The sequence below is a fragment of the Bombus impatiens genome, unplaced genomic scaffold, assembly GCF_000188095.3.
Source record: "Bombus impatiens unplaced genomic scaffold, BIMP_2.2 scf_0361, whole genome shotgun sequence".
Lineage (NCBI taxonomy): Eukaryota > Metazoa > Arthropoda > Insecta > Hymenoptera > Apidae > Bombus > Bombus impatiens.
In genome coordinates, this window is record NT_176780.1 from 79,404 (window position 1) to 85,887 (window position 6,484).

At 46.3% G+C, this 6,484-nt stretch overlaps 1 protein-coding gene across 1 annotated transcript in view; it reads right to left on the reverse strand.

The window, feature by feature from the left end:
- The window catches only part of LOC100741344, a 48,176-nt gene extending 41,704 nt beyond the window's left edge, over window positions 1-6,472 (reverse strand). The window contains exon 1 of the mRNA XM_012385953.3: window positions 5,632-6,472. The gene's annotated coding sequence lies outside the window, so the exon portion shown is untranslated. The remainder of the gene's footprint in view (window positions 1-5,631) is intronic.
- Between the last annotated feature and the right edge of the window lie 12 nt (window positions 6,473-6,484).

Sequence of the window (6,484 nt, forward strand, 5' to 3'; positions counted from 1 at the left end):
TTAACTCGATTCAGAATTGCCAGCGCCAACACGTGTACACGTGTATCCCCTTGTTGCGCGTTCACCGCGGCCATTAAAGCCGCGGCTTTAACTGACCCCGGTGGAGCTTCGCCGATATATTTTCCGTAGAGGCTAGTAAACGCTGCAGTAAGTTGCCCGCGGATCCGTCGATCCTTTACAGTCCTCGACCGTCCGAGTGAGCTCGCTTCGTCTGAAAATGGCCTGGAGACTTCACGCCAGATTATACACGGAATATATAGAATATATACGGTCGCTGTTATCGCTGACAGTTTACACGATTTTGATAGCTTCAGACCTCGACTTTGGCAGCCTGTGTGTTACACACGGCAGACAAAGTAAATTATAATTTACTTCTATTTGTCGGATATTTGTCGTTTCCTGACACGATACGGTAGGTAGTTCGTACGTGTAGGAAACTTAAGATTGCAAAAACCCAGATAACGTACAGGATTATTAAAAAATGTAGTCGTCGTTGAAACGAGATAAATGTCTACTTAAATAAATGTACTACTATAAACAAGTGTCTATCGATTTGATCGAGCTTCTAGAAACGTACAAATACGCGTACAAGTATTATTACTACGCTGTGCCTGCCTGTGAATTTCAAGTCACCGCGATAATCCTATCACTCCGTCTTCTAATACGAGACTCTGCTCTACGCACTGGGATCTGTAGACTATAGATAACAAGAAAACAAAGAGCCAATCGTCAAAATCTTCCCGTCGCTGCAACTAGGAGACAATCAATCATCTAATCAACGACTCAAACTCTAATTACGTGCGGAAGCACCCTCGAAGTTCCTCCTTGAAGGCTGGAAACCGAGGAATTCCATTAAAGTACAGGCTCGTTCCATCGAGGGAGAGCTGCAAGAAAATACAGGGTAACTCGATCCCGCGGCCAGATCGAACAAAGCGGCGCTATTCGTGGCTCGCGAGGGGGAACGAACTGCTCGATATCCTTTTTTCACCGGAAACGGGACCACGTACCGCTGGCTGGTCGCGGGTGCTCTTATTAAAGCGAGGCACGCTGTAATTCTCCGCGATCCTCGTTTCAAAGCGCGGTGAACTATAACGATTTCATTAGTCGTAGGTTCACGACGCGGAATTCCCTTGCACCGTCTTTGCGAATCGTTCCATCGCGAGTCCCGACCCGGTTCACGGCCAATGAAAATGCGATCGGGCTTCTGCTTCAGACTCCTCCTCTACTTTACTCGTTTTCTGCCTCCACCGAACACCAAGCCGATTAATCGTCGACGAAAGCCTGCTCGAACGCTTATCGTGGAAAATTTCTATCGATACATTATTACGCGCATTATAGGAAACTTTCTGAAATTTCGTTAGCTCCGCAACGAGACGCAACTACCAATTGTGATTACGATAGTACGATTTGACGATAGTACGTCCTCGGATTCAGAGCTAATGAGATTTCAATGTATTTTTAACACGGTGTATACATAAATATTAGATAGAAAATATTGGATAGAAATATGCTTGCGAGCCGCTGTACATGACCCGCGTACAATTTCAAACTTTCGTAAGATCCGAGGAATTTAACCGTAATGTTTCTGTTTTTTCTTTCCGGCGAGATAAAAAAGTTATCAGCGTATTCCTGGAAGAAAGCATATTGGTACTTTGAAACTCGCAATTCTTTTGGTTCATAGGCATTTAACGGAATAGGTGTTCCAAAGAAAAGGAATAATTATCATTGGCGATGAGACAGCTGCCTGGTTAAATAGCTCTGAAGCTAAGCATTTCGCTAGCATGGTCGCAGAATCGGTGTGCCGGATCTTCATGCACAATGAACGCGAGCGCAACGAGTTGCCGCGATGATGCGGTTTCCTGCCGGAAGAGTTGACCAGGGTATCGTAAAGAAGTTGGTAGAAGCTTGGAAAATGTTCACCGGGATGCCACTTTTGTCCCCTGCGTGGTCAAAAGAAATTGAATCTGTAGTTTCGCTGGTAACGTCGACGCCTGACAACGAGTTCAGTGGATATCTTGAAGCCACCTTGGAGAAGGCATTAAAAAAATCAAGCAGCTAACAAGATCGTAATACGAAACAGGGGATCTATTAGAACGTTCAATCGCTTTTCCAGCCACCGCCTACGGTAATTTAAAGTTGGCTAGCTTTCTATAAATTATACTTAGAATTTCGTCATTGGTATAATTGAATTTCATAGACTATTCTCTGCTACTTAAAAGGAAGAACATAAATTCTCGTCTCTGTTGAAGCCGGCCATGTGACTACCGAATTCCTGATGGAATGTTAAAGTTCGACATCCGTGAAAGGAAACCATTTCTCAAGGAAATCTTCGAACGGTAACGATAACGGAAGAAAAGAAGGGAAAAGAAAGGACGAGAAGGAAGTTTCGCAGAGACGTAATAACTCTGGCAAAGATTAGACGGATAAGAGAGAACCGTCGAGACGTCCACTTCGCGAGATAAGATTCGGCAGAGACGACGCTTTCAAGGCTTTCGTATCGATAATGCAACTTTGACCGACCAGTCGTACAACATCGAATCGCTCAATTACCTGGTCCAGGTATAAACCGTGCAACGAGTCGCATACGCGGCGCAAAGGAAATGGGAAAATCGACCGACACCGAGTCCTGTCCGAGCGATCGTTCTGCTGTCGGCCGATCCATCTTTTTCCTGTCAATTCTTCTGCCATGCCGATCGCCTTTGCAAATTCCCGGAATATCAAACAATTTTACGACACAAAGGCACAGTAAGACCGACGAATTGAAGAAATACCCCACTTTGCACCCAAAATCCATCTCTGTACCCGACGAACGTGTCGATGCTCGTTGACGATCCTTGTACGTTATTTCGATAGAGTTTGACAAGAATTCGTTGATTCCCAAAGTAATTTGCGACACTGGTGACCAATGACGTCTGACTACTGCTTGGGATTGAGATTCGCGATCAGGGGAAACCTCGTGGTTGTCGATTGTTCGAAGCATGTTACGTCGGACGTGTGTTATAAGCAAAAGCTTGCATCTCGATTTCGTACGATCGTTGTAGAAGTCGCGATATTACAGGTAAGAGATGTGTACGTATTACACGACCGTTTCAGCTAAAAAAAGAAATTGGTACCGATTAGAGAACATTTTCGATTTTTGGTTCGTTAAATAGACTTTCAGTAGCGCGTTGGTCTCGAAAGGAATGTAATTAGTCTTACCGGTATAGCGATTTAATTGGCGAAGGTAAACGCGCCTAGCGTCCACGAGTTAACGTTTCTTCAAACGAGCTCGAAGGATGGATCTTCAGGAGGTGGAAGAGCGAGAAGCGCGAGGATATCGTAAAGATTTATGGCTGTTGAATCGACGTGGAAACACGCTGTCACGGAACGCGGAATCCATCTTGGAAACTCGTACACGAAATGAAAAATGCTTGCAAACTGTCGACAGACACCAGGAACAGGTGAATCGGAACAAGATTAGGCTAGTTTCCAAGTCAACCGAACGGACAGCCTAGCCGTGCCGCGCGACACTTTCTCGACGACTGGTCTCTAATGATCGCTCGCATTTGTCGAATTTAATTCCGGATACTCGATCTCTAAATGCCTCGGGGCGAGACGAAAGCCAGCTGCCGATGGAATCGATTCGAACATATCCCTGCCGGAGTTCAAGAGGTTGGATAGTTATCGGAAACGCGGCTAAAAACGATAGTAGCTGTAGGAGGGGAATGAAATACTATCTTGACCCTATTTACGAGCCAGCCGGTTCGTAGATCCTTTGCCCATCAATCGAACGCTTGAACCAGCGTCTAGTAAAATACAGTTTCTTTGATTGCAACTAAATATATACGTATCGGAAAACTGAAGCACACGTTGGACATTTAACCGTTTCGTAGAGAGACAAGTCCGTGAAAATGTTCTACGACGAGTAATAATAAGATTATTCGATAAATATTCTTGGCTATGGCTTTAAACGAATTATTTCATTTCAGATCGAATGGTGGAGGACGTCGTACATCGATGAGACGTAGGTCCACAGCGTGTAGAATAATTGGCGAAGACAATGCGTGCATGGCAAGCGAGGAAGAGATTGACAGGGCCAAGAAACGGCCCGTTAAAAGCACATTGGAAATCTCGCGCGCGTGTATATACCTCGCAAGCGACGTTAATCCATTTGCAGATAACCGTGCTCGCTGGTCGCTTAACCGTAACAAACTACGTAGCCCGTCTCTGTTTCCTCTCTGCTCAGACAAAACGATGACAAAACCCGGTTCTTTCGCGAATTTTACAATCATCTGGCGAACGTATCCTCTGCTCGAAATCCCTCGAGCTTTAAACGTCGATCTCCGATGGTGAGATTTCCACGCGAGAGTAAGATGTAATCTAATCAGAGAAAGTAAATTGCGTGTGAATGAAAAATGTACTTCGTGTTTAGTGGCACCATTAACGATTATGGCCATGAATCGAAGAATACCGTCCGTGGGAATTATACCAGTAAAAGAGATTCTTTATAGTTCAATGGTTTGCTATAAATGGACGTTAATTGGAAGATATTACGGTAGATCGCAGCGTACTCGGTTACTTTTCGTTGCTACGTAATTCTAGTTAACTACTTTTGTTTGTTAGTCTTGCAACGACACGGAAGGATACATCGAAAATATGCAATTTCCTCTTTTATAGATCACACTAACTACCATCAACTACGATCACTTGCTGGCAAACAATTACAACGAATATGAAAAGTCACGCAAGAAACCACGAAAGCCGAGTAACGATTCAACCTCTGGTAGTTCGCTACTGCAAGCTTCGTTGCCACCGAGTACACCCAGTATTTTCAATTTCGAATATCATTTCACGGCACGTTTAATTCGTCGCAGACGTACTACATTTCACGCGTGTACAAGTTAACGGGCTTCGATACACGACGGATGCCTATTTTTCCGATTTTCATGCGTTTCGTTCGTTTCTATTTTGTGTCAGAAGCAAAGCTGCCTATGTCTGTCTGAAAGCCGAGCCAGCCATCACAGGATTTACAGATAAATCCATTTGACCAAAGATAATCACGATGGCGGACGGACAACTTGATCAAGCCTCGACGATCTTGGTCCGATACTTTTTTTTTTTTATTTCTTTCCCTTATTTCTCTCTCCCTTTTTAGTTCGCAGTTGCGCAATCTTTCCCGTGCTTTGAACGGTCTCGTTTCACCGTCTGCTCCGCTCCTTCGAGCAGATTTATTCTATTTATTCGCTCAACCTCGAGGGAAGTCGGCCGATTACGTCGAAATTCCTTCTCCAAAGCCCTGCGATCCGACCCCTTTCCAATATAGCTATCTCTCTTTCGCTCTCCTGTAGCCGAGGTTCGAGTGTTTACTCGCGTGTTCGAGTTCTGTCAGTATCACACGCTCTCCGCCAAACAAATCGATCGTCTCCTATCGCCGCCTCTTTTCGCCGATTTTCGCCCGCCTTTCGATTCGACCGATCCCCCGGGACTACCGAGGCTTCTGCGATAGACGCAAGAAAACAGGGGAAGCGTAGCAAGATCCAACCACTTCGTGCCAATGTCTTCGAAGAAACGTACGGATATTTTCTCGCGGATTCGACCAAAGTTCCTTCGAGAATATACCTTAAACGAAATGACAATGTTACGTGTACTTACATGTCCAAGGATCGGCCACGTTGAACGACCGGCTTAGGTACGAAGTTCTCGTCGCCTGGTGCGAGGAGGATCGGCTTGGCAACCGATGGAGTCGCGCGTGTGAACGTCCTTCGACACAACGTGCACGCTATCCGGGCCTCACAGCCGCGTCTTCCCTTCTATTGCGGCGTCGCACCTCCTCATCTCGCCGTCACTTGCCCACGCAGAGATTCTTCCTCACTTTCCACCAAATATCCCAAGAATCTTAGTCCTGGACGCACGAAAATATACAGAATATTCTTTCGGTTTCCGTTTCAAGGTTGATCAACCGATGAATCGTCGAAAATGTCGAGAGCAAACAGGCCAGGGTGTCGCGTTCCGAACAAACCCCCTCCGCTTCCCACGAATCAGTCTTGTCCGCCGCTGCGTCGAGACGCGAGAAAACAGAGGGTGGAAGGGTGGCGAGACCGCGATGAAAGGGCAGGTCAGTGCGTCGCCGGAGGATACAACCTGCCGAGATCAGTCACGCTGTCGAACATACGATATCCTTCTGCACACGAAGCAGCCAGTGACACACGCGATCCTCGTCGGTAAAAATGACAAAACAAAGGTGTACAGATACTGGTTCACTCTAAACGCGACAAACGACGACGAGGACACCGAGAAGAGGAACGAAACGGTGGACGAACGACCGAACGAACGAGGCGGCTGAAAGCACCGGAGAAAGAGTAGGAGTAGTGCGAAGAAGCAACGGCGAAGAGGGGTGTACCAAGCGATAGTCCAAGGTGGGGGAACGATTTGGGTGGCGGGCGACGACTGGGGGTGGCTCTGAAGCCCGGTGGTTGTGCTCTTGCTCTTGCTCTTGCTCTTGCCT